A 27,789-nucleotide genomic window follows, 5' to 3' on the forward strand; every position below is an offset into this window, starting at 1 on the left:
CGGCGACCACCACCCAACTCCGCGCACATACTACTCTCCCTCCGCTGGCGAGCAGAGGTGCTTGATGTAACCATCAATTAGCAAGTTACTGGGCTGGCTATTGGCACCGCTAGCCAGCGGTATAATAGCATTACTCAGGACCTGTTGCATGCAGGTGTAATATATTTCTTAGATTAATTAGCTGGCGATGTGATCTGTCCGGCCGCCTCAAGATTCCAAAAGAACATGTGAAACTTGGTGTTATGCTTACCCTGGATTGCGTAAATAGATGAAATTTAAATCAGTTCATTAGGGCAACAAACGACCTAACTCCCAGTTTTGGCTTGCTAAGAAAATGTGCGTAGTTAGTTTTGTTAAGATGATTTGGTTGCCTGTATATACTCAAATATAAGATTGAGAAATATGGTTCTCAAAATAATGAACATGTTGAGGCAAAATAAATGAGTCGGCTGAGAGGGCTGTTAGGTTTAACCTTGTCAAGTGGAAATAGTGTGTTGTTCAATCGGCATGACCTCTCATCTAGTATCTTCTTGCTTCGGCACATGAAAGCGCTAGGACAACAACCGCAATATCATCATGTCTGAAAAGTCCTGCACCCACTTGATCACACAACACATATAGCATCCGTCCTTTGCCACACAGCACATGCATGATCACCAATTTTGTTTGCTCCCCTTCTGTGTCTTGCTGACACAAATTACAAGTTTTGTATTTCGATGGCTCCTGTCTACTGGTTCTTAGTCTTCATCAGGGTTTGGTGGCTGCCACTGATGCTCGTCGGGGCAGACGAGCAGCAAGGCCAAGGCTGCTCGCGCTCGGCAAACAGGTGTGCAACCTCACCATCTCTGATCCGTTCTGGCTCACTGAGACAGACGCGAGAAGATCGTGTGGTATCTTGGACTTCAAGGTCACTTGCTATAATAACAGCAGTGCATCCCTACGGAGCTCCGTGCCCCTCAATCCCTCATCCCCGGCTTTGCAATCAACAGTATCTCTTGCGAGGAACGCAGCTTGCGAGTCGTTGATGAAGGCAAGCAGAAACTATTGGAAGCCTCCAGCAGTTGCGGCATACAGATTGGGAACCCCTCCACCAAACTGGACACCCAGTTCAAGATCGACCTCGGCAACCTGAATCTCATCTTGTACAATTGCACGAAGGAAAGCGCGGTGGCTGCTGCACGTCCGGACAGAGGCCTGCTGCAGACAAGTGTGAGGTGCAGGAACGAGTGGGTGGTGTTTGTCCGCGCGGGAGTGCATCACGACCGGATCGGGAACTACACCAGATACGCCATGGAGCGCTGCGATGCAATCGTCGTGTCGGTACTGGGCTCGTCGTCAGGCAAGACGAACGCAAGCGACTACGAGCAGCGCATCAATGATGGCTTCCTCTTGACATGGGAGGCCCCCCTCCCCCTCTGCCTACAGCAGCACGTAAGTTCAACCACCAAATTATTTTTTTCAAGTTCATAGCTACACTAGGACAAGTAGTGTCTAATTTGTTTGCACTTCCCTAATCGAACCAAGCAAATTAGTCATGCCTGTGACTTATCATTTAATTCACTAAGCTCTCTAGGCGTGGAAGCTCTGTCAATCAATTGAGATCCCCAATTTGAGATTAGTACATGATTTGGACTTGGTCAACGCGTTGTGCTTTGTAGAATGATCTGATGACGGATGAACGCGTGAATGCGGCACTGAATGCTCTAGAGCGGCACTGACCGATTCGAGCGGGAAATGGCGCGAGCAAGGGAGAGGGTTTGGGTAGGCCAGGGATGTCAGACGCTTGTGTGCCCCCTCCCCCGGGCTTGCAAGAAAAATGACGTCCAGACCGCCGAGCGGACCGATATATGACCGTGCTGGATGGCAAAACATGTCCGAATCACGCGGTCCGGACGGCTGCAGGTGGTTTGGGGGTCCGCGTTGGAGATACTCTTATCCTCTTTATTTTTTGTTTGTTTAGCTGAGCTGACATGTTCACTACCAGAAAAACATGGGTTGCCGACGGCCCCCGTCGGCATATATAGACCTATCCCGACGGCCTAGGACAGGCCGTAGGCGTAGAAAAGCCGTCGGCATACGTCTATCTATGCCGACGGGGCCGTCGGCATAGATAAGGTTGTCGGGACCGTTCGAGATACGCCTACGGGGCCCGTCGGCATAGCCAAGGCAGTCGGCACAGCCCAGGCCCACCTACCCGGGTCAGCGCTGACCGTTTGACAGCGTTGAACCTACGCCGACGGGAGGTAACGGCGGTCGTCGACATATCTATGCCGACGGCTATGCTGTCGGCATAGAGTTGCTGACATCACCGATCAGCGTCGTCGACACGTCATCGATCCGAGCCGGGGGGGGGGGCGTTGTGTGGCAGAGATATGCCTACGGCATAGCCGTCGGCATAGGCCTGGCCCATGCCCCTCTGCCACGTCACCGATCCGTGTGCGATGCCATGTCATCGATCCGTGGGAGTGTACCTCCGTGTGCGCAGCTTGCCGTCGGCATACATTTTTTATTTATTTATAGTTTATATTATTTTTTGCTTTCCATAAGATAATTATGCCTTATCTAAAAATACATACCCGATGGTATATCGATTGCCCCCCGTTACGAACGTCGTCGCTGTCGCCGTGTCACGGAGGGGGGAAACGGTCGACACGGAGGGAATCTAGTTAGTGGGGGGATTCGGGGTGTAGCTATGTCACCCGAAACATCGCACGGGTCCCGATGCATATGTGAAAGTGTTCAGTCATGCGTAGACGCCTGTCTTGGGGCTCCGTGGTGTGCCCCCCTCCCTTCACGCAAGGCAGTGCCACCGTCACTTGCAGGGGGCCGGCACACCCCGGAGACGAGTGCCACCTCTTCAGACATGCCACCACACCACCCCGCATGTATGAGGTCCCGGTGCGACGCTCCGGTGGCATTGCTACCCCCCTAGGGCCTCCGTCCCGCCTAACCCTGTAGCATTTGACCACGAGATCTAGCCCTTTGACTTTACACGGACGGGCTTTGTCCAGTGGACCTCTCCACCCGGTTGTGTTAGGTCAGCCCATAGGAACACTTTGGAGCAACATCCGGGCCAGACCCACATCAAGATCCCCTCCGTGTAGACCCGACGCATCTGTTTCCCCCTTGCAGGTGCGGCCGGCGGTGCCGTCCGTGAGGGGGGCCACACCCCGGAGACGCGTGCCGGGCATTCGCAACCGCCACAACACTTCCAGACTTGTGAGACGCCGCCTACGCAAGATTTGGCGGCATGCTAGCCGCCGGAGGCTGCCGGCCACAGTCGTAGACATGTGAAGAGCAATCCGCGTAGAGGGAAGTGTTCAGATACTTCTCCATCACGAAAAATTATGAAAAATTAGCATCAGTCCTATAGCACATGTGCCCACGTCGTGTAAAAAACTCATGATTTTATCGCGCTCTGAGTATTTAATAATATTCACGCCGCATCGTTACCGCAGAACGTCTACTACCGTGTCATCGCCGTCCGTGAGGGGGGGGGGCACACCCAGGAGATGGATGCCGCCTCTTCGGACATGCCACCACACCGTACGTCATGTAGGAGGTCCCGGTGCGACACTCCGGTGGCATTGCTACCCCCACAGGGCCTCCGTCCCGCCTAACCCTGTAGCCTGTGACCACGAGATCTAGCCCTTTGACTTTGCCCGGACGGGCTTTGACCAGTGGACCTCTCCACCCGGTTGTGTTAGGTCAGCCCATAGGAACACTTTGGAGCAACATCCAGGCCAGACCCACAGCAAGATCCCCTCCGTCTAGACCCGACGCGTCCGTTTCCCCCCTCCAGGTGCCGGCGGCGGCTCCGTCCGTGAGGGGGCCACACCCCGGAGACGCGTGCCGGACGTTTGCAACCGCCACAACACTTCCAGACTTGTGAGAGGCCGCCTACGCAAGATTTGGCGGCATGCTAGCCCCCGGAGGCCGCCGACCATAGTCGTAGACACGCGAAGAGCAATCCGCGTAGAGGAAAGTGTTCAGATACTTCTTCATCATGAAAAATAATGAAAAATTACAATCCGTCCTATAGCACATGTGCCCACGTCGTGTAAAAAACTCATGATTTTATCGCGCTCCGAGTATTTAATAATATTCACGACGCATCGTTACCGCAGAACGTCTACTACCGTGTCATCGCCGTCCGTGAGGGGGGCCACACCCCGGAGACGCGTGCCGCCTCTTCGGACATGCCACCACACCACCCCGCATGTACTAGGGCCCCGTGCGACGCTCCGGTGGCATTGCTACACACCCCCCCCCACCGCCTAACCCTGTAGTGTTTGACCACGGGATCTAGCCCTTTGACTTTGCACGGACGGGCTTTGAGCAGTGGACCTCTCCACCTGGTTGTGTTAAGTCAGCCCATAGGAACACTTCAGAGCAACATCCGGGCCAAAGCCACAGCAAGATCCCCTCCGTGTAGACCGTACGCGTTTGTTTCCCCCCTCCAGGTGCCGGCGGCGGCGCCGTCCGTAAGGGGGGGGGGCACACCCCGGAGACACGTGCCGGGCGTTTGCAACCGCCACAACACTTCCAGACTTGTGAGAGGCCGCCTACGCAAGATTTGGCGGCATGCTAGCCCCCGGAGGACGCCGGCCACAGTCGTAGACACGCGAAGAGCAATCCACATAGAGGGAAGTGTTCAGATACTTCTCCATCACGAAAAATTATGAAAAATTACCATCAGTCCTATAGCACGTGTGCCCACGTCGTGTAAAAAACTCATGATTTTATCGCGCTCCGAGTATTTAATAATATTCACACCGCATCGTTACCGCAAAACGTCTACTACCGTGTCATCGCCGTCCGTGAGGGGGGCCACACCCCGGAGATGCGTGCCGCCTCTTCGGACATGCCACCACACCACCCCGCATGTACGAGGGCCCCGTGCGACGCTCCGGTGGCATTGCTACCCCCCCCCCAGGGCCCCCGTCCCGCCTAACCCTATAGCGTTTGACCACGGGATCTAGCCCTTTGACTTTGCACGGACGGGCATTGAGTAGTGGACCTCTCCACCCGGTTGTGTTAGGTCAGCCCATAGGAACACTTTGGAGCAACATCCGGGCCAAAGCCACAGGAAGATCCCCTCCGTGTAGACCGGACGCGTCCGTTTCCGCCCTCCAGGTGCCGACGGCGGCGCCGTCCGTAAGGGGGGGCACACCCCGGAGACACGTGCCGGGCGTCTGCAACCGCCACAACACTTCCAGACTTGTGAGAGGCCGCCTACGCAAGATTTGGCGGCATGCTAGCCCCCGGAGGCCGCCGGCCACAGTCGTAGACACGCGAAGAGCAATCCGCGTAGAGGGAAGTGTTCAGATACTTCTCCATCACGAAAAATTACCATCAGTCCTATAGCACATGTGCCCACGTCGTGTAAAAAACTCATGATTTTATCGCGCTCCGGGTATTTAATAATATTCACGCCGCATCGTTACCGCACAACGTCTACTACCGTGTCATCGCCGTCCGTGAGGGGGGCCCCACCCCGGAGACGCGTGCCGCCTCTTCGGACATGCCACCACACCACCACGCATGTACGAGGGCCCCGTGCGACACTCCGGTGGCATTGCTACCCCCCCACCAGGGCCTCCGTCCCGCCTAACCCTGTAGCGTTTGACCATGGGATCTAGCCCTTTGACTTTGCACGGACGGGCTTTGACCAGTGGACCTATCCACCCGGTTGTGTTAGGTCAGCCCATAGGAACACTTTGGAGCAACATCCGGGCCAAAGCCACAGCAAGATCCCCTCCGTGTAGACCCGACGCGTCTGTTTCCCCCTCCAGGTGCCGGCGGCGGCTCCGTCCGTGAGGGGGGCACACCCCGGAGATGCGTGCCGCCTCTTCGGACATGCCACCACACCGTATGGCATGTATGAGGGCCGGGTGCGACGCGCCGGTGGCATTGCTACCCCCCAGGGCCCCCGTCCCGCCTAACCCTGTAGAGTTTGACCACGGGATCTAGCCCTTTCACTTTGCACGCATCGGGTCCCATACACACGGTAAACTAAAAATCTTAAAAATGTAATAATTGAATTTATTAAAAACTCCGGTATTCATCATGGAAATCGGACAATTACGGTGAAACCTTTAGTGCCCGGGCACCGGGCCGGCTGCCCGGGCACAGAAAGTTTTACCATTATTGTACGATCTCTTCATATAAGTCTAATGAATACCGGAGCTTATAACATATGGATTAGTGAATTATTTAATCAGGTCAAACTGCTTGTCCCTGGGCGAGGTGGGACTAAACTATGCCATTTAGCAGCCTCCTATCTATGCCGACGGCATAGCTGTCGGCATAGGGTGCCACGTGGCATGGCAATATATGCCGACGGCTATGCCGTCAGCATAGGGTGGCCTTATCCGTTCGGGCAGTGACCTATCCCCATCCACTCGTTCCCTATCCCCACCCCGAGCCCGACCCCGCCGTCCACCGACGCCATGCCGCACCCGCCTGCGCTGCCGCCTCCACTCCGTGCCGTGCGCCGCACCCGCCGCCGCGCCGCTCCAGCGTCCCCAGCTGCCACCGCCGCCTCCACCCCGTGCCGCGCCACCGTCCCCACCCGCGTCGTGCCACCGCCTCCACCCCCTCCGCTGGACGCCCTCTCGCTGGAGGCCCCTGCCTCTACCCCGGCCGCTGCTCCGCCCCCTCCTCCGCGGCCTCGCCCTGCCAGGCCCCGCCCTGCCCCGCCGGTCGCCACCTCGCCCCGACCTGCCCTGCCCCGTCGGCCGCCACCTCGCCCCCATCCTGCACTCCCCCACCGCCCGCCGCGTCGCCCCACCGGTCGCCTCCTCGCCCCGGCCCTGCCTGGCCCCGCCTCGCCCTGCCTCTCCCTGCCGGTGAGACCTCCACCTTTTTTTCCGTTTTTAGATAGATAGATTGGTAGATATATAGATAGATAGATAGAGATAGATAGATGGATGAATGTTGCAAATTTTTTTGGTTCGATGAGATGAATCGATGATGATGATGAATATATTGTTGATATTGTTAGTTGTGATGATGATGATGAATATTTATTTAATATTGTTAGTTGTGATGATGATGATGATGAATATGTGATGAAATAACCCTACATGATTCAAGAAAAATGAATGCATGTTTATATGTTTTAAATATGCTTTATGAGTTGTGATGTTCTAAATTTTTGTCGCGTTGGAATTTGCAGGTTTTGTAGAGTTTCATGTCGGTGGATTGATCGTCATCGGAGTTGTTGGTCACGGATCGTCCCTCCTCTGTTCGACTACTTCCTCTACAGCCGAGGGTGAGCTACGAATCCACCTACACCTCCTACGCTCTTTTAATCATGTCACTAGATTTCATTCTAAAGTCAACTAGCGTAACCTAGGCGTCTCCCGTCCAAAAGGGTTGCATTGATAAATATGCATTCAATTGCATATTTATCACCGCAGCTCTTTCGGATTGTCCAGCGTTTTCCATGGACTGCCCGAGGATGTGTAGATTGGGTATGTTCTCCATGTTCTACCCCGTTCCGAGACAGGATTTCGGCGGCGCCTCCCCATTGTTCTCCGGAGCACATTCTCTTGGCTATTTGCCGAGACGTGTATCTAGAGAACAGCGGGGAGGTGCTGCCGAAATTTTGTCTCGGAACGGGGTAGAATGGAGAACGTACTCAATCTACACATCCTCGGGTGGGATTAGGACCCATATTTACCTATTAGATGTAGGTGGATTCAACGCGGTAGAAACTGAAAATTTGATGTGATTAATTTAAGTGAATCCTTAATTATGTTGTGTGGCTTGCAGAAAAGCAGAGGATGGCAGATAATCAGTGGATGTACAGTGGTTTTATCCGTCGGAATCGAGTAACATCAGAGTGGATCGCGAAAACCGATGTGTATTTGAAGGAGATATTCCGTCGTCCAATGAGAACTATCCCACCATGCCCCTGTGCGAGATGTGCCAGACGTCACCGTAGAAATCAGACGGACATGAGTGAGCACCTTCACACGCACGGATATATGCCAAACTTTGACATGCCGCCGATAAACATAGCCGAGCAGGACCGTGGTAGAGAGGAGGTGATGCGACAACACATCGATGGATATGAGGACGACGGGGTCAGGGACATGCTAGATGATGTCATTGTTGCAGAAACGGCAAATGCGACACCTTCAGATAATGAACCGGAGGAGCCGGAGGCAACCGCAAAGGCCTTCTTGGAGGTCTTGGCCTCGTCGAATAAACCTCTTTATGCGGGTGCGAAAATATCTCAGCTGGATGCCATCTCGCAACTGATTGCAGTCAAGGCTGAGTACGGCTGTAGCCAGAAATGCTTCGAAGCATTCCTGGGAGTATGGGCTAACAGCCTCCCTGAGGGTCATGAACTGCCGAAAAGCATGTACGATACAAAGAAAATCATATAGGCACTCTCTATGGATTATGAGAAAATAGATGTTTGCCCGAAGAATTGCCTTTTGTTTAGGCACGAGTATGCGGATGACAAGTACTGTAGGAAGTGTGGTTTGTCTCGGTACATTGAGGTGGTCGGTGAGGATGGTGAGAAAAAGCAGCTAACCATCCCTGTTAAGGTTCTTCGGTATCTTGATTTTATAAAAAGACTGCAGCGCCTTTTCATCACGAAGGAGTCTGCCAAAATGATGAAGTGGCACAAGGAAGGTATAAGGTATAATCCAAAAAAAATCGTACATCCATCGTGAGGGGAAGCATGGAAGTCGTTCGATGAAGAATACCCCGAGGAAGCAGCCGAGGCTGGGAATGTCAGAATAGCCATATCAGGTGATGGGTTGAATCCATATGGTATGTCGTCCAATCCATACAGCTGCTGGCCCGTGTTTGTAATTCCGCTCAATCTTCCTCCGGGTGCCCTAATGCAACGGAAGACCATGTTCTTGTCGCTCATCATTCCGGGGCCTGAATACCCGGGGAAGCAATTGGGTGTGTTTATGCAGCCGCTGGTGGATGCTTTGCACCATTCTTGGTACTTTCGAGGTTGACATACAACCGGGATCTGTAGAGAAATTTCTTGATGAAAGTTTGGTTGCACTATTGCATGCATGACTTTCCCGGCTATGCTTATTCTGCGGATTGTGTACAAGTGGGAAGATGCCATGCCCAGTGTGCATGCAGGCTCTGCGAATGATTTGGCTGAGTAAGGGTGGCAAGTATGTAGCCTTTGACCTGCATCGACAGTTCCTCCCTCCAGACCATCCAGACAGGGAAGACAAGAAGAACTTCACGAAAGGCCGGGTTGTTCATGAAGTAACCGAGATTCCATCATTTTCGGGGGCAGATGTTCTTGCTTAGCTAAAAGCTCTCAAGCATAAAGTCAAAGGCAAAGCCAAAGGCTTCGAGGGATATGGTGAGACGCACAACTGGACTCACATTACCCCCTTCTCGCAGCTTCCCTATTTCAAGGACCTCAAACTTCCTTACAATATTGATGTGATGCACACCGAAAAGAATGTGGCAGAGTCCCTTTTCCACACGATCCTCAACATTCCTGATAAGACGAAGGATAACGTTAAATCTAGAGCTGATCAACATAGAATTTGTGATAGACCACGTCTGAACATGAAGCCTCCCACAGGCGGTCGAAAAAACTGGTTCAAGCCAAATGCTGATTTTGTCCTTAAACCGCCAGAAAAAAAGGAAGTACTTATCTGGCTGAAACAAATTTTGAAGTTCACCGATGGTTATGCATCGAATATAAGTAAGGGAATCAATCTTTCAACGGGCAAAGTGACCGGCCTGAAGAGTCATGACTACCATGTATGGACTGAGCGGATAATGTCGGTGATGGTTCGAGGCTATGTCCCCGAGGATGTCTGGCGAGTGCTTGCCGAGCTAAGCCATTTCTTCCGCACGCTCTGTGCTAAAGAAGTAAGTAAGGAGGTGATTGAAAAATTGCATAAGAAGGCACCGGAGTTGATAGTCAAGCTAGAGAAGATCTTTCCGCCAGGCTTCTTTACTCCTATGACACATCTCATTCTGCACCTCGCGAATAAGGTATTGTTGGGGGGGGGGGCCTGTGCAGAATCGCTGGCAGTACGGCACTGAGAGACAGAACAAGCATCTCCGACGGAAATGTGGAAACAAAGCTAAGATTGAAGCTTCCATAGCTGAGGCAGCTATCCTAGAGGAGGTGTCAAACCTCAGGACATCATACTATCCAGACCACATTCCCATCTACATAACAAGGTGCCTCGATACAATATAGAAGAGCCCAAGTATCAACCTAGGCTCCATCTATTCAACGCGCAAGGTGGGAGGGCTAGAGCCTCGAAATCTTATAACATGCCACGACAAGAGTGGGAGGACCTCATGTTCTATATCTTGCACAACATCAAGGAAGTTGAGGAAGTGTGGATGAGGTAATACCACTACACCATTCCTTTATGTCTTCCACATCATCATGTTCTATGTTCACTTAGTCCCGGTCTAACACCGCTTTTCTTTTTTTAGTGATTTCGTTCAAGAGGAATGGACGGGAATGAATCCTTCTACTGAGGCGGAGGCACTTACTCTTCTCTGTCATGGAAACCCTAGACGTAAAAATTTTGTTGCTTGGTTCATGGAGAAAGTAATTTTCCACACTCCCCTATTAAATACCTAGTTCAACATTTATTTGTTAACCGAACTAATGCACGCAACAATTTTAATTATACTTGTAGGGAAAAGATCCGAACATATCTATGGATGATGAATTGAGATGGGTTTCCATGGGTTTTGACCCTGCCGTCATGACATGTAAAAAGTATGATGTGAATGGGTATCGCTTCCATACAGAGGAGCACCAGAACAGCCGGCCCGATCCCAAAACTATAAATACCGGAGTGTACACCCCCGGTCAAAATTCAGTAGACTACTACGGAAGGGTACAAAATATATACGAGGTTAAATTCCGCCAGGGGCGCGAGACCCTAAGTCTGCCTGTGTTCAAATGCCGATGGTTCGATCCGCGGGAGGGGGTAAAACATACACCTTCCATTGGTTTGGTCGAAGTTAAACCATCAACCGTCTATGCCGGAGCCGATCTCTTCATTGCGGCTACCCAAGCTACACAAGTATATTATCTGCCTTACCCATGCCAGAAAGAGTACCTAAAGGGTTGGGAATAAGGATGGCAATGGTTCGGGTTTGGATCGGGTTGAACAATATCAAATCCATATCTGTATCCATGCAGACAGTCTTTGCCCGCCCATGAAAAAACCCACGGGTGAAAACTTGTGTCCATGTCCAAACCCGATGGATATCCATGCCCATTGGATATCCATTGGGTCCTCTCAAGACATATAAATAAGACATATGAAATTGTTAACATAAGGAGATAAGCTATTTCATTATTCACCTCGTGGCAAGCTAGGCATCACTTATGGTAAATCAACGTCGACTAACAACCTAATATCATTTAGTATTTCTATGAAAGATGAGAATGATGAGGAGATAAAAATAATGGAAGGGGCGCTGGAGTATGTTACAGTGGGGATTGCATGTCAACTAATAAAAGTTACGACGGGGATTGCATAATTTCTTTTGCATGCTTTAGATAACAAAGTGTTAAATTGCAGTAGAACATGTGACAATGGGGTAGAGATAGTAGATTTTTTTCCATTAAGTAATACTATCGGGTCGGGTTTGGGTATACCCATGGGTACAAGATTATATCCATGCCCTACCCACGAGTAATCGCGTCGGGTTTGGGCGTCGCCCATGGGCACAAAATCATATCCAAACCCTATCCATTCGGGTCGGATATCCATGGGTAAAATTGCCATCCTTAGTTGGGAAGTTGTGTTCAAGGTGTTGCCACATGGTAAGCTACCGGGCCCGAATGAAGACGATTACTACAACATTAACCCCATGACATACGAGGGAGTGTTCTATCAAGAGCAACCTGATGATGATGATGATGACGTGGTTAGAAACGATGACGCTAGACCATTGGGTGATGATGATGTGGATCCAAACGTCGACGATGCATGGAATGATGGTGAGACCATTGTCAATGAAAATGAGATACTTATGCTAGAAAAGTTAAACGAAGACGCTGACGACGAGGAAGAGCCTCCACCTCCGTCAGACAACGAAGATGATATGATTGATAGTGATGATGAGACGGACCAAGAAAGAGGTTACAACAGTGATGATTCATATGGGTTCTAGCACATGTACGTTTCAAGTCTTTTTTCTATAGTTTAGGAATATGCTTTTTTATGCATTTTTATTAATGTGTTTATTATCACGTCTTTTCCTTCATTTCATTAATTTACTAATTGCTTATTCTCTTTTCAATGCAGGTTCATGGAACATGGGCAAGTGGAAGGCCGACGGCGTGGGTTTCCTACACAAGGTCGTCGGCCTGCCTAGTCGAAGTGGTCGAGCACGTAATCCTCCCCCCGGCTACTTGACGATGACTCCTCATAGGGAGGTCGAGGGAGAGGTGCCCCTAGAGGAGGAGGGGGCGGGGGGAGAGCCCCTAGAGGGCGAGGTGGTGGGGGGAGAGCCACTACGGGGGGTCGCAGCCAGAAAGAGCGCACCCTCACCGACTTAGGGGTGTTGTCTTCGAGGCCCTCCTCTAGTGAGGTACCCTCTGGCGAGGAGGAGGAGGAGGACGAGGAGGAGGAGGAGGTTCGGGATGGGGCCGAGGAGGAGGTGGAGGAGGAGGCAGGCGAGGAGGAGGAGGACGAGGAGGAGGAGGAGGTTGGGGAGGGGGAGGCAGGCGAGGAGGAGGGTGGTGGTGGGGATGATGGTGGTGACGGGAAGGGGGATGACAACAAGGGATGGCTGCGTGGTAACGCAAAGCTACCAAAGCAGGTTCCTGCTACTGAGGAGTAGAAGTGGCTCATTGAGCCCACGGGGAAAGAGTAAGTGCCACTTTATAATAATTTCATTATTTTGCTTGTCACATGCTTATTCCGGTTGTTATTTAGTTTGCTTGTCACATGCTAATAGTTCATTCTTTTGCAGCAACTGGATATATTCTAAAGGGGTCCGTATTCCCAACAGCCTCATCACCGTCTTGCTGAAGTTATACTGGCCGGGGTTGTACTGTCCGGATCCAGTCAGGCACCCGGACCGTTGGGTTTTGGCCACGAGCTGGGACCACTGGGAAGCGGCCCTCCATGCGGACCATGAGACCCATGCCAATGCCGTGATCACTACTTTCTGGGTGAGTTCTCTTCAGAAGCACAAGTCCACTCTAGTTTCATGAATGATTTAACTCATGGCTTCTTCCATTCTTGTTTCATGCATGATTGTAGAAATTCTATCGAGTTCTTTCGGAGCACAGGGCCAGAGCGGACCAGATCGTGCTGCGCCAATGCAAGAAGAAGGCCCGCCAGATGCAGTACGAGGTGCGCCATGTGGCCATCTCGACATACTACCACGACTATCTTAGTGTGAAGATGACCAAGGAAGAAGCGCGGAGGATGGGCATTACCTTGGAGAGGGACGAGTTCTTGGCGGTAAGTATAAAAGATTTTTCATTATGCTTTCATTACCTTGTGGTACATTTCACCGTTTCGTGTTGACATGCCATTATGCTTTCATTATGTAGGTGTGTCCAAATTGGTGTTATGGAAAAGACGAGTCCTGGGCGGCATTGGTGGATCTTTGGTGTGATGAGGCTGGAGCCTGGGCGGCTATGAGAATCAAAAACAAGGCTAACCGAGGGAAGGAGGGAGTACATGCTCAAGGAAACTGAAACCACTGTCTCCACAAGGCAGTTAATGTATGACTAACCCCATTAAACATTCTTCTTCTTCTATTTACCATCACTTTCTTATGTATGACTAACCTCTGTTTGGTGGTGCAGGAGGAGAAACTGAAGCGGACGCTCTCACACATGCATGTGTGGGAGATCGCCCATACGCGGAAGGACCCCAAGCCTGGCGAGCCCAAGTACTACGGCAAGAATACCGCGGGGAGGAAGAAGGCCTACTCCGAAGGGTATCTGAAGTTACATCCTGACACACCTGACCCCATTGCGGCGGATCTGGACGATAGGGTGGTGGTGGGCATGGGGCCGAAGGAGCACGGTCGGGAGGTGGTTCTCGATGCTGTGATCACTCCTACTATCTCCTACACACAGCTCCGTCGGATCGACCCGAGCCTGAGCCAGCGCACGAGCATGCCAGGGACCAGTGCACAGTCACAGTCCCTCTTTCAGGAGCGGCAATCTGTAAGTATTTTCCCTCTTATCTTCATTGCTCACTTTATTTTCCGCATTTAGTAGTTTTATGAGTTCCATCATGTCATACCGTAGGCCTACCTGGAGTACACACGCCAGGAGACCATGGCGTGGCACGAGAGGCTTTATGCATACCATGAGCAGAGGGATCGCCAGATGTAGCACGCTTTTCAGGAAATGGCGGCCGGCAGGTGTCCTCAGTTGCAACCAGCACAATGTCCTCCAACACAACCAAGGCTGCTGACCTTTGAGGAGTTTGTGGCACAGAACGCTGGCCCCTCGCCGGTTAGTTCATCCCCAATCTATTCACCCAAAGCATATCGTGCCTTTCAACATAGTCATATATCCCGTTAATATGTCTTTTCAACATCCAGGGAACAGGTGGATCTACCATTGGCGGTGGTCTTCGCAGCATTCCCGAGTCACGGAGCCCGACCACTCTGATCCACAGAGGCGGAGGCAGAGGTGGAGGCGGTCTTGGCGGTAGCGCTGCCGCTAGCAGTGACGACCTGGGCTTCGGCGGTCCTGGCGGTGACGACCTCCGCGGTGCTCGACGTCCTGGCGCTTAAGCCTTTGGGTCACATTGTGGCGGTCTTGGTGGTGATGATACTTATATGCTTGTGATGTTTCTTATTGTTGTTTGTGAGATTCTTATATGCTTGGTGGTGATGATACTTATATGTTTATGCTTTGCGATGCTTCTTATGATATGTGATGATGAATTTGTTGTGTGATGCTGCTGGGCCAGCTGTTATGTGATGCATATATTTGTTGTGTGATGTTGTATATATTCAAATGAACTGAGCTGAAACAAAATAGAAAAAAGAAAAAAAAACAGACAGAAACTATGCCGACGGCTAGGCCGTCGGCATAGAGCTGGCGTGAGCACCCAGTGGCTGACACGTGGCAGGTCTATGCCGACGGCCTAGCCGTCGGCATAGTTTCAAACTAAGCCGACGTCTAGGCCGTCGGCATAGACCTGCTCCAGGAGTGCCCAGTTGCTGCCATGTGGCGGGGCTATGCCGCCGTCGGCTTAGTATGAAGCTATGCCGACGGCTGCCCCAGGGGTGACGCCTGCTCGCCACGTGGCACGTCTATGCCGACGGCTTAGTTTGGAACTATGCTGACGGCTAGGCCGTCGGCATTAGTTCCAAACTAAGCATGCCGACGGCCTAGCCGTCGGCATAGTTCCAAACTAAGCATGCCGATGGCCTAGCCGTCGGCATAGACATGACACGTGGCGAGCAGGCGTTGGTCAGCATTTGACGGCGGCCGCCGTTAGGCGATAACGTTGCCGACGGCCAAGGCCGTCAGCATAGATGTACGGACACCGTCGGCATAGGGCCTATGCCGACGGCCTTCCTGGCTACGTCGACGGATATGTTGCCGACGGCCCAATGCCGACGGGGGCCGTCGGCATAGGCCTGTCCTGACGGCCAGTCAGGGCTATGCCGACGGCCCTGGCTGTCGGCATAGGGTGCGATTCCGGTAGTGGTTGCTCCTATTTTCACCTACATGACATCTTAGAAACTACAGGTTTTGATGTGATGTCGGTCTACTGATCTTTCCCATTGGAGTTAAAATTTTGATCTGCTTATGTCGCGTGCATTTCTAATAGCTAGTTGCGCTTGGCTGTCAAATTGCCATGGTTCATTTTCATGTTTTTTTATTTTGTGATTCATACTTACATTGACCAACCATAATAATTTCACTGCATATGGTAGGCACAAGAATAAGTTAATTTTGATAGGTATGTCTATCATGGCTTCTCCTCAGAAAATACATGACACTTTGTCACAAACTTCCATACTTTGATGCTATCTAAAGGCAAACTGCTAAGTCTAAAATTGACCAAATTATGGAGATTTCTAATTTAATGATGTGAAATTGAAAGATTCCTAAATGGCTATATTAGAAAAGGGATAGTTTACACAGTCTCATGCTTATACTGATATACTGTCAACTTTACTAAATGATGTCAACTTTTCGGCTTTTTACAGTTTCTCTGTCTGCTACAATCAACTTGCTAATATGTCTAGTTTGGGGGGTGCACCGACATAAGCAAAAGATTAGTCTTCTAATCCTCCCAAAGCAGACTGGTAATAAATCAAGCATGGAAGAAATGCTGCGGAAGTATGGATCTTTGGCTCCAAAAGATACAAGTACTCAGAGCTGAAACAAATGACTAGCTCTTTCAAGGATAAACTTGGAGAAGGTGGATATGGCACGGTATTTAGGGGTAGCCTACAAGATGGCTGTGCGGTTGCAGTGAAGCTCCTAAAAGTTTCCAAAGGCAATGGAGAGGAGTTCCTAAATGAGGCAATTAGCATTTGTAGGACATCACATATCAACATTGTCGGTCTGCTCGGTTTTTTCTTAGAAGCAGCTAAGCGGGCCCTTGTTTATGAGTATATGGCTAATGGTTCACTGGAGAAATATATATACACAGAGAATTCAGATCTAGTTATTGGATGGGACAAGTTACAGCAAATAGCACTTGGGCTCGCACGAGGATTGGAATATTTGCATCAAGGATGTAGTACTCGTATCATCCATTTTGACATCAAGCCTCAGAATATACTTCTAGGTCAAGATTTTTGTCCCAAAATTGCAGATTTCGGTTTAGCGAAACTGTGTCACCTCAAGGCTGGTAGCATCCTCTCTGTCGCCGAAGCAAGAGGTACCATTGGATTCATTGCTCCAGAAGTATTCTCTATAGGTTTTGGAGTCGGTTCTACAAATTCAGATGTCTATAGCTATGGAATGATGCTCCTGGAAATGGTAGGGGGAATGATAAATAAAGGAAAAGGGAATACCGAGAGCTCAAGTGATGTGTATTTTCCAAACAGGATTTATGACAGTATAGCAGAACAGGTACAAAGTTGTGAAGTCATCTGCGACCTTAAAAAGGCCATGAGAAAGATGGCCTTAGTCGGCCTATGGTGCATACAAACTAACCCCGAAAACCGTCCTTCAATGAGCAAGGTGATTGATATGTTGGAAAAGAGAATCAATGAATTGGAGATGCCACCGAAGCCGTTCCTTTCTTGTACCTCGATCCCGTCATACTTGTCGTCGCATACAAGTTATGGTTACAGATCATCATATTGCTCCGCATCCCCTGCTCTGTTACCATGACCCAAAAGTAGGATTAAGTGGACACATGCAAATTTGAATTGCCACTGCATTACCATTATGATATTAGAGTTACAGTATGGGAGCAGTGTGTAACAGTAATATTTATTTTTCAAACATTGCATCGTGTCTCTCAGAATGACCCGGCTGTTTGAGATTATTGTATTTGATACGAGTGAGAACATTGATAACCAAATAAAAGCTGTTTTGGTGATTCATGTGTTTGGTATTCCAACTTCCAACAATGGTACTAATACATGTACTCCCTCTGTTCCAAATTACTCGTCGTAGTTTTAGTTCAAAAAATTGGAAAAGATAATGGGACGCGGAGTATGTGATCCCGAGCTCACAGGAGCTCGGAATCACACCCGCCCAGAATAGCTCCGAGATTCGGAGCATTGAATGGAGGTGGCAGACCGCAGGGCCACTACGAACGGGGAAAGTCTCATATACTCCCTTTTACGGGCCTGACACATGGGCCCTGATGAACGGAAGTTTGCACGCCGTCGACGAAACGAGGACCGAGCCGTGGCTCGAGACGTAGCCGGCGTCCTGATCCGTGGATCAGATCAGTGGCTTTCCGGTAGCGGTGGTGGTTGACGCAGTGAATGCCGTAAGTGGGCCGCCGGCTGCTAGGGCAGTGAACTTGGATTAGGCCTTCTTCCCAGGCGGCTGTAAGGTGGGGAAATCTACTGCGGCGAAGGCGACTGCGGTCTCCAGCGAGCTCACAGGTACTCCGCGGCCATGGAGTTCCTGATGCAACCAATAAACAGGTTAGATTCTACTCGATGAACAATTGTTTTGCATGGATTGGATCCCTTTTTTGTGGCCGGCTGTGATTCTGTCGCCTCATATTTTGTTCTGGATTAAGTAGAACACTTCTAGAGGAGGTGAATGATAACAACAGCACGATGGAGCCCGTGTCGATGTTGAGATGCCAGTACCAGCAGCTTCTAGTGCAGACGGCCAGATCTGTCGTGAAGAGGCAGCTGTTGAGGGTGGAAGTTCAGATAAGGCACCTTGTTCTGAGCAGTCTATAGAGCAATTAGACCCAAAGACACCGGGCCGGACACAAAGGTACGGCATATTTGCAGAGTAATTGCATGTTTGTTTAGGGATTCAGATCGAAATCACCAGTATCATGTACAGTATATGGAATATAGCATGAACTGCCACAAGACGTCTGAGATGACATGTTCATTTCTGTAGGCAGTATTTGGTAAAATGCATATAATTAGAAACAATACTATTGCAATATGGAATGCAACCATGATTAATACTGATGCAAAATTAGTACTGTTGGGAAAGTACACAGGAAATATGCATATGGGAGAGAACGATTTGTCTTATATATGATGCAGTTTCAGTACAGTGAGAGAAATATGTCATTACTTTTTTTTTCATACAATGTCTAGCAGAGTGCGTGTGGGTGCTGCTGCTCTAGGCAGGGCTCCTTGCGCAGGCAGGGTCACGGCTTTGGAGAAGACCGTGCGACAGTTTGCAGAGGAGCCAGGAGAAATTGTCGTTGTGCCTAAGATAGGAACAAGTTTCGACACACTCGGTGAGGCCTATGACTTTTACAATTTATACTCTTGGGAGAAAGGATTTGGCATTAGATATGGAAAGAGCAGGCTAAATATTAACCAGACGAAGTGCATGCAAGAGATAGTCTGTGGATGTGCGGTACGACAAATGCTTATACAACTTACTAGTAAAGATTAGTAGTTGTCTATGATTACTGAGATGACCTAACGGTACTGAATATGCATTTCTGTTTATGTCGACAGGCGAAGCCAATAGTTGAAAATACACGGTCTTGCCGCTGTGAATGCCCAGCACTCATGAGATTGTTGTGATCAAAGGATAATGGATGGTACATAGCTGAGCATCGAGATGTGCACAACCATGCACTTTCACAAACATATGGCCAGACACTGCACTGGCCATCACACAAGCATATTGATGTTTACAGCAGGGACCTTGTGATGCAGCTGCGGCAAAACAATGTCAATCTGGCGAAGGCATACAGCATTATCGGTAGCTTCTTCGGAAATATGGAGAATGTACCTTTCACAAAAAGAAGCACATTGTGGAGCATATCAGGTTGAGGAGCTCGAGAGAGGTAGAAAATATGTCGCAATACATACAGATGCAGCCCGGAGGGAGAAGTGGTCCAGAACTTCATACAAGGTGACGGTACTGGAAACAAGGGAGAATTTGACTATGAGTGTGGTCAGTTTGCTCACATGGGGGTGCTGTGCAGCCATATCCTGAAGGTGATTTATATGGCATTGGTGTGTGGACATGTATTGTACTTAATTGCTGAAAATGTGGCTTGGATGAGATCTAACAGTGTAGTTTGTGCATTTATCTTCTAATGTGCAGGTGCTGGACTTCATTCGTGTAAAGGAAATACCAAAGAAGCACATTGTGAAGAGGTGGACCAGAGATGCAATCGATATCCTTCCAGCACACCTGATGCAATACCAGGACAAGGCTCAGGAAAACCCATTTAGTTTCCGGAATTTCAATGTACATGCAAGCTATGGTGCTTGTGCGTATGGGTGACTCCAGTGTGGCAGCTTACGAACATCTGATTTCATTGTTCAAGAAGTGTGCAGTGGAAATGAAGCCATTCACAGACGTCCGAGATGGTTTGGGTCTGGAAAACAGGCTAGCAGACAATAATAAAGATATGAATGGAATACAATCTGGAGGTGATATTTGTCGAGAAATAGAAGGTACACATATTACCATGGGTGATGGTGACTGCATACGAGTCTGGAAATATGCTAGCAAAGTTATTGCCTCTGACTAAACGGAAGCAAGTGGGCAGACCGACATCAAGTAGGGAGAAAGCGCCATATGAGGGTATAAGTAAGAGAACAAGATTTTGCGGCATATGCAGGCAGCAAGGACACAAGCGCACAGGGATGTGCCAAAACAGCCACGTAAACCGGCTAGATGCAAGAACTATGGCGTTGAAGGGCACCGACGGAACAACTGTCAGAAGCCAGCAGAAGTTAGGGTGAAATAATTATCTGGGACATTTACTTATAAGTCAGCAAAATACTACTTTCAGATAATCAGAACATGTGTTTGTTCCTGTCTGGGTTGTATGATCTGTAATCTGTTCATCAGGATTAGTTGGCTTCGTATATCTGTGAGATGTATGTGTTTTTTCCTGTCAGGGTTGTAAGATTTCAGTTATCTGAATTTTTATCTGAAACTATTGCTATGATGCTTGCTTCTGCAGTTGCTTCATATGGTGTCTGAACCACGTTTAATAGAAACTGTATGTACGAAATAATTCTGGTACCAAATCTCGGTTACAGTCCTGTTAGAATAGCAAATAACGAACAATTATGCCAAGGCTGACCTGATTTGCAAAAACTGTTCTGTGCACGCGTACACGTACCTGTCATTTGGCTTATTGAAGCAGGGACATGACTAAATGCATGTGGCCACTGTTCTATCAGGTGCTGGAGCCTAGTGGGCGGGAGATATGGCGTGAGTGTCTACAAATGGACGATGGGGTCTGGCTCATGGAGTAGCTCACGGCCATTCCGACTTGGGAGGACCAAGATGGGAGCTTCAAAAGTTTCCCGGACTGCATCTTCGTTGACCAGAACTGAAGAATGCTCCAAGGCGTGCAATGATTCGATTCAGGTACGCTTGCTCTGCTGTCTGAATCTTGAATGCGCTTCTTCCTGACGATGTAAATCTGATAGCAGGCCAATGCAGGCAAACGCAGATTCAGAAGCGTCAGTTAACCAGGGAGATGATCGTGTGCCTGTGAGTAGCGAGAACTCTGTGGTTTCCTCGCTCTCTCTCCAGGTGTTTGAGTAAACTAGTCGTTGATAGCTACTCCCTCCGTTCCAAAGTAGATGACCCAACTTTGTACTAAATAGTTAGTACAAAGTTGGGTCATCTACTTTGGAACGGAGGGAGTATAATATTGTAGCCATGGTGCTAATCCAATGTGATTTTTTTTTTCAGCTTAGCGCCGGTGGCGAAGTTGGAGAGGCAGAGGAAGGAGGTGAACCGAATGTTGCTCATGAGTTGCAAGCGAATGGAGATGCAGAAGAGGGGTACGGCGAGCACGACCCCGTTGGAACAGAATTTTTCGATGACTAAACGGCCCAATCCGTCCTCGTCCGTCTTATCCGCGTCGCAGCTAACTGACGGACTTATCTGATCCGAGGGCCACATGCTATTTCGGGAAATAAGAACGAGGAGCATATACCTGTTTCTATACAGTCTGCCGCACAGACCGCGAGATGAATAAATGGTACCGATTGTGAGCTCGGGCTCACATAGGCATTTTCGAAGATAATGGCCAAATCAACCATAGAAGCAGAAGGGAGCACACTTAATTTTTACCTTGCTGCTCTTGGCGACCACTCGATAGAATCGCACCGCCATTTCCCCTCACGAGCGCACAGCCGCGCCGGCAACGAGAGCCCTACTTCTGGCGCGGCACAGATCTCCCTGCCGCCTCGTTACTCTCCCTCGACATCACCTCCGGGCCCAGCATTTCCCACCCTGACCACCGGCGCCGCAGAGCGGGAGACGCCCTGTGGCCGTGGCAGGCCGTGTGATTACGCAGCCGGGGAGGCTAGCGATGGGCCATGACGACAGCTGCGGGATGCAGCAACGCCGACAGGGGAGAGGGAGGTACCACGGTGAGTCGAGGCATATGGCAGATTAGCCGGCGGCGGCGGCCTACCGCTGGCAGATTTGGGCTCTCGGCCTTTTCCCGTCCGCCGAACCCCCACCAAGCGGGCCGGCCATCGAGCAGGGAGACTTCATGGCCGAGCACGGGCTCAGAGTGGCCCATGGTGTTGCGGAGAAGCACAGTCAGTCAACCGTACTAAAAAAACTACCGCACGTGTTCAAAAAAGTAAACTACCGCACATCATTGGTCCGGCCGAGCCCAGACTTGTCCCTGGGTCACCTAGAAAAATCGTTAATTTTGCTGAAAAAAAAGAAACAGAAAATGATAAATCGTTACTCAACCAGTCAAAGTCTTTGTTTCTTTCGATGACAAATCCGGTATGGGAGATATTGTGGAACCTGCACATACCGAGCAAAATTATGATTTTCACTTGGCAAGCCTTACATTGAATTATTCCAGGAGTCTGTATTTTGAGCAACAGACACATAAAGGTATCGGCACAATGCCCAATTTGTAAAGTCGGCCCCGAGGATATAAAGCATCTGATTTTTACCTGTAAACGAGCGAAGGAAGTGTGGAAATCTTTGGGGCTAGATGAGGTAATTTCCAATGCTTTGAAGTGTGATCGATCAGGGTCAGTGGTGCTTGAAGATATACTTTGTAGCCCATCAAGGAAATCCCCTGTTCTAGGCCACCCGGGTCTACAAAAACAATTGTTGTCGGTGCATGGTATATATGGTGGGAGCGCAGAGGAGCAGTAATAGGAGAAAGAGTTAAACCTGTGCCTAGTTCAGCCTTTGCTATAAATGCCATTGCTGCTAACCATGCCCCCCGGCTGATACAAAAGGACCAAGGGCTTACTTGGCAGAAACCTGCTCCAGGTTCGTATAAGCTGAATACTGATGCAAGTTTCTTTGGTGATGGAATAGGTTCAGTTGCTGCAGTGCTTAGAAACTCTCGAGGGGAAGCTATTGCAGGAACTTCTGAGCTAATTGACCATCTTCTTAATGCCCCCCCGGCTGACACTAAACAATATAGATCAATTCGTTCATTATACTATTGGTCCTGAACGCTCTTTCTTTTTTCCCCTTTGGAAGCCAGCGGGTGCTCAACGATGTCGCGAAGCTAATCACGAGGAAGCGCAGGAAGGACCTCTTAGCCGCTGGTGCTGGTTTTACTTGTGGAGGGATTCTCATGTCATGCACACTTTATCCACTCAGCAGTTGAATTGATGACTGGCTCACCAAATGAAATGCTGAATGGAAATCTATCCTGCACTGCATGTTGAACTATCTATCCTGCACTGCATCTTTAACTAGCCAGTTGTAATATTCCTGGCTTGTCTTTTGTGAGAGTACTCTATGTATGACGAGGGTTCTATGTTATGTGGAGTCTACTTGTGATGAGAGATCTAAGTATTGTGATGGCATGTGAGATGTAAGAGAACTCCTATGTTTTCCATGGGATCTATATGTAAGTGTGTGATTAATTTGTTGTGGCATCTTTGGTGTTGCGCAATTCTAATTTGTTCGAGTGTTGTGTTGAATTCTTTTTTTTTGAACTGGCCTGGAACTTTTTCTCATGGGCTTTACTCACATTACGTTTTATATTGCGTATTTTCATTGAAGTTCAGCGAAGGCACTGGGCAATGCTTGTTTGTAAGGTTTGAGTGTGAGAGAAAAGACAGAACACATGATGAGACAATATAGATATAGCACTCTAATTCAGTATAGATATATGTGCGTAGAGTTTAAATAAAAAAGATAAAGATAAAGAAAATAAAAAAACTCGTTAAAAATTCCTATCTTTTGTTATAAATGTTGATATGTGTTGAAATATTTGCAAATGCTTGTTAGTTAGTTTGAGCATCTATAGCCGGAGCTTGCTAATTTGGACCCCATAAACGCCTCCGAATGTGTCCGCGGGCAGCCAGGCATTGACCACTCACACCTCAAATTTTCCTTCGCACAACCGGACACCTCAATTAGCATACGTCAAATTCATACAAAGACAGGCAACGTTACGTAAATGATGTAACAGACATCGTCTGGCTACTACATTAGAACATGCCATCAGACTACCAAATTTGCATGTTCTACCAACGTACTAGCTATGGCAAAGATCATCCACGGCTGTCTTTACCCTTCCCGGCGCCCTTGTTGTCCTTCTCGTGGAAGTAGCGGTCAAAAACGCAATATGGATCATGCCGGGTCTGCTCATCGCAGGAGCTGTCTGACCTATCATTGTTCTCCTTCTCCTCTTTGGGTGTAGTCCGTCCAAAGCGTGGACCGTCTGATTCTGCTCTTGCGCAAGGCCTCGCATGTTCTTTGTTGCCGCTTCTTTAGAATACTGGTGTGGATGGCTTCCACCTCCTTCTGTTGGAGTGTTTGATATTAAATTTTGAATATATGACCATAAAGGCATGGCACTATTTGGAACATAAGTTTTTATTGAAGTTGATGGATGTACATTCTTATGACGAGTATTAAATTGTAATTCGTGTGTTTGGTTTTAGATTTTGAATGTGTGGTCTAGAATGATTTTATTGTATAATTAAGTACCACTTTTCTTTCTTAGCGAATGACACACTTCTGGACCTCCATTCCAACCTTCGAAATATATTAGATTCACAAGAGTTCATTCATGGTGATTAAGGTACCACAATTTCTTAATGGTTTTGAAAGGTATATATGATGATTTTTTTAAGCATACAAATAATTTCCAGTTGATAAAATATATTTTATGATCACATATTAATTTTTAAAACCATGTCTCATATATTGCTATTTATACAAAACTTTTATATTTCTTATCACATTTCTATGTTATATTACAGTTTTCATGCTTGTACATTTTATATTACATATTTACTATAGTTGACAATATACTAATATTGCTATATGTAATGTATATCATTGAAACAACAATTTCATTGTGCTAGTTTTGATTTGTATTTTGTTAAGGAAATTGTGATGAGTGCAATTCTATCATATTTCGAGATATGCACTGTTAACAAAATAGTGAAATTGAATACCCACTAGTAGAAAACGGGGCAAAGGTCACAGGGCAGTTTTCACATTAGCCCCGGTTCAGTCACGAACCGGGACCCATGGGGGCATTCGTCCCGGTTCGTGAGCCTAGGGGGCCGGCCGGGGCCTCGTGGGCATTGGTCCCGGTTCGTATGGAACCATTTGTCCCGGTTCGAGCCACGAACCGGGACTAATGGTCCTCGCTCCTGGCCCACAACCATTTGTCCCGGTTCTTGGCATGAACCGGGACAGAAGGCCCGGATTTAGTACCGGTTCATGCCACGAACCGGGACCACTGAGGTGCCTATATATACCCCATCGCCACAGCAGAGCACTCCACAGTGCTCTGTTTTTCTCTGGCTGGCGAGGGGAGGGCTTTGTGGTGCTCTAGCTCACCTCCTATGCACATGAGGTGTTCGATGAAATGCCCGAGCCACACTAGTTAATCTTTCTCCTCTCAAAACTCGACCTCCGAGCTCCATTTTCCTCGAGATTTGTCTAGGTTTAGCGGCCCGTCACGTCCCATTCCCGTCTTCACCGCCGTCGACCGCCCGCGCCGATCTCGTCGCCGGCAACACCGTGGTGAGCCTCATGTTCTTATCTTCTTTTTGAAAGAAAAAAATTCTTACTTTAGATAGATACTTGTCTAATTTTCTTACTATTTTATTCCTTCTTATTACATAGTGCGATGGTTTTGGTATCCGCCCCCGTCGGCCCTCGTCCTGTCTATGATTCGGATGTGGTATATATTATCTTTTTATAACTATTTGATTCATTTATTGTTTATGACAAATATACCGACCAGCGTGACATAGATTTTATTTATCTAGGAGGTGGTTGAACCGGAAATTCTAACCGACCCTATTGTCGAGAGGTTAAATTTAGTTGAAGAAGAAAACAATTACTTGAAGGAAAAAATAAAAAAAATTGAGGAGGAGAAGATGATATTGGAGTTGCATGTTGCGGATGTCGTCGATGATCACAAGATCAAGATGGATGCAATGCGCTTGAAGATTAGAAAGATTAGAAAATATGCCATTCATACCGAGGCTTGGTATCATTATGCCGTTGGATCAATTGTTACCTTGGTTGCGATTATGATCGCATTTGTTTTCGCATTGAAATGTTTTACATAGTTTCAATGTATGGTTTAATTAATTAGATGCTCTGGAGAGCTATATATATGTTGTTAGATGAGAACTATGTATGTACTTTGGTTCTAATGTGATGATGAACTTCTATTAATTTGGTCACTTAATTATCTATTCATGATGTTCTGTAATGGTTTTTGACACACTTAATTATATATAATGCACGCAGATGAACTGGCAATGGATGTACGGTGACAGACACACCTCCGAGTACATTAAGGGCGTGCATGATTTTCTCGAAGTGGCTGAGGAAAACAAGCAGAATGGTTTTATGTGTTGTCCATGCCCTACATGTGGGAATACGAAGTCTTACTCTGACCGGAAAATCCTTCATGCCCACCTGCTTTACAAGGGTTTCATGCCACACTATAATGTTTGGACGAGGCACGGAGAAATGGGGGTTATGGTGGAAGACGGCGAAGAAGAAGAGGACGATGACAACTATGTGCCCCCTGAATACAGTGATGCTGCAACGGGGGAAGCTGCTGAAGATCAAGAGGAACCAGACGATGTGCCCAATGATGCTGCAAGGGGGGAAGCTGCTGAAGATGAAGAGGAACCAGTGCCCGATGATGATGATCTCCGCCGGGTCATTGTCGATGCAAGGACGCAATGCGAAAGTCAAAAGGAGAAGCTGAAGTTCGATCGCATGTTAGAGGATCACAAAAAAGGGTTGTACCCCAATTGCGAAGATGGCAACACAAAGCTCGGTACCGTACTGGAATTGCTGCAGTGGAAGGCAGAGAATGCTGTGCCTGACAAAGGATTTGAGAAGCTATTGAAAATATTGAAGAAGAAGCTTCCAAAGGATAACGAATTGCCCGACAGTACATACGCAGCAAAGAAGGTCGTATGCCCTCTAGGATTGGAGAAGACATCTTAAAAGAGTAAGAAGATGTCATCGACAAACAAGATGAATGCTGCGAAGAAGAAGCTTCACCATCGCACGAGGTCAGGTGGCTACCTCAAAGCCCGGCCTAAGTGGGCCAAGTCTGAGAGGGATCTGCTTGATAAAGGGATCGAACCACAGACAATGAACTGGCCAGACCGTTGCAGGACTTGGTTCTTCGGGGCTGGCGGAACCTTGGACCCTGTATCAGGGAGGTGTCGTTGGACGGACGAGCAACTTGCAATACCCGTCAAGAAGATTCAGCACTATATCGATGCAGCACAACAAGGGACGTTCGTTCCAGACAGAGAGAACGACGAGCTCACAATGGCCCTCGGGAATTCTGAGCACCTTGGACGGACACGAGGCACGCCAGGCTCCGTTCCGTGGAAGGCTGGTTTTCCGGACGCGGGCGGTTACAAAACCCAGGAGAGGAGGAAAAAAGTGGAGCAGATCCAAATTCAGCGTCTGCACGAAAGGGTTCAAGTGCTAGAGGAACGAGACAGCAATAGAGATGCCGAAACTGCCCCCGAAGCTACACCGCCATCTCAGCGTAGAAGCAGCGTGGCTTCCACCGAGCTGCCTCAGCTGGAGCATGCGGCTACTCCTAGCTACCCCGTGGATGCTATCACGGAGTCTCAACATTGCCACCTTATGGCGGAATGGCAGAACTTGAAAGTCAAGACGGCTGTTGGCTCTGTTTTACCTACTGAACCCGGCGC

General features: G+C 48.7%; 1 pseudogene; it reads left to right on the forward strand.

Moving 5' to 3' along the window:
• The first annotated feature begins 716 nt into the window (after positions 1 to 716).
• On the forward strand, positions 717 to 17,323 carry LOC123073839 (PR5-like receptor kinase; annotated as a pseudogene).
• Positions 17,324 to 27,789: the final 10,466 nt, after the last annotated feature.

The sequence above is a fragment of the Triticum aestivum genome, chromosome 3D, assembly GCF_018294505.1.
Source record: "Triticum aestivum cultivar Chinese Spring chromosome 3D, IWGSC CS RefSeq v2.1, whole genome shotgun sequence".
In the NCBI taxonomy this organism is placed as follows: Eukaryota; Viridiplantae; Streptophyta; class Magnoliopsida; order Poales; family Poaceae; genus Triticum; species Triticum aestivum.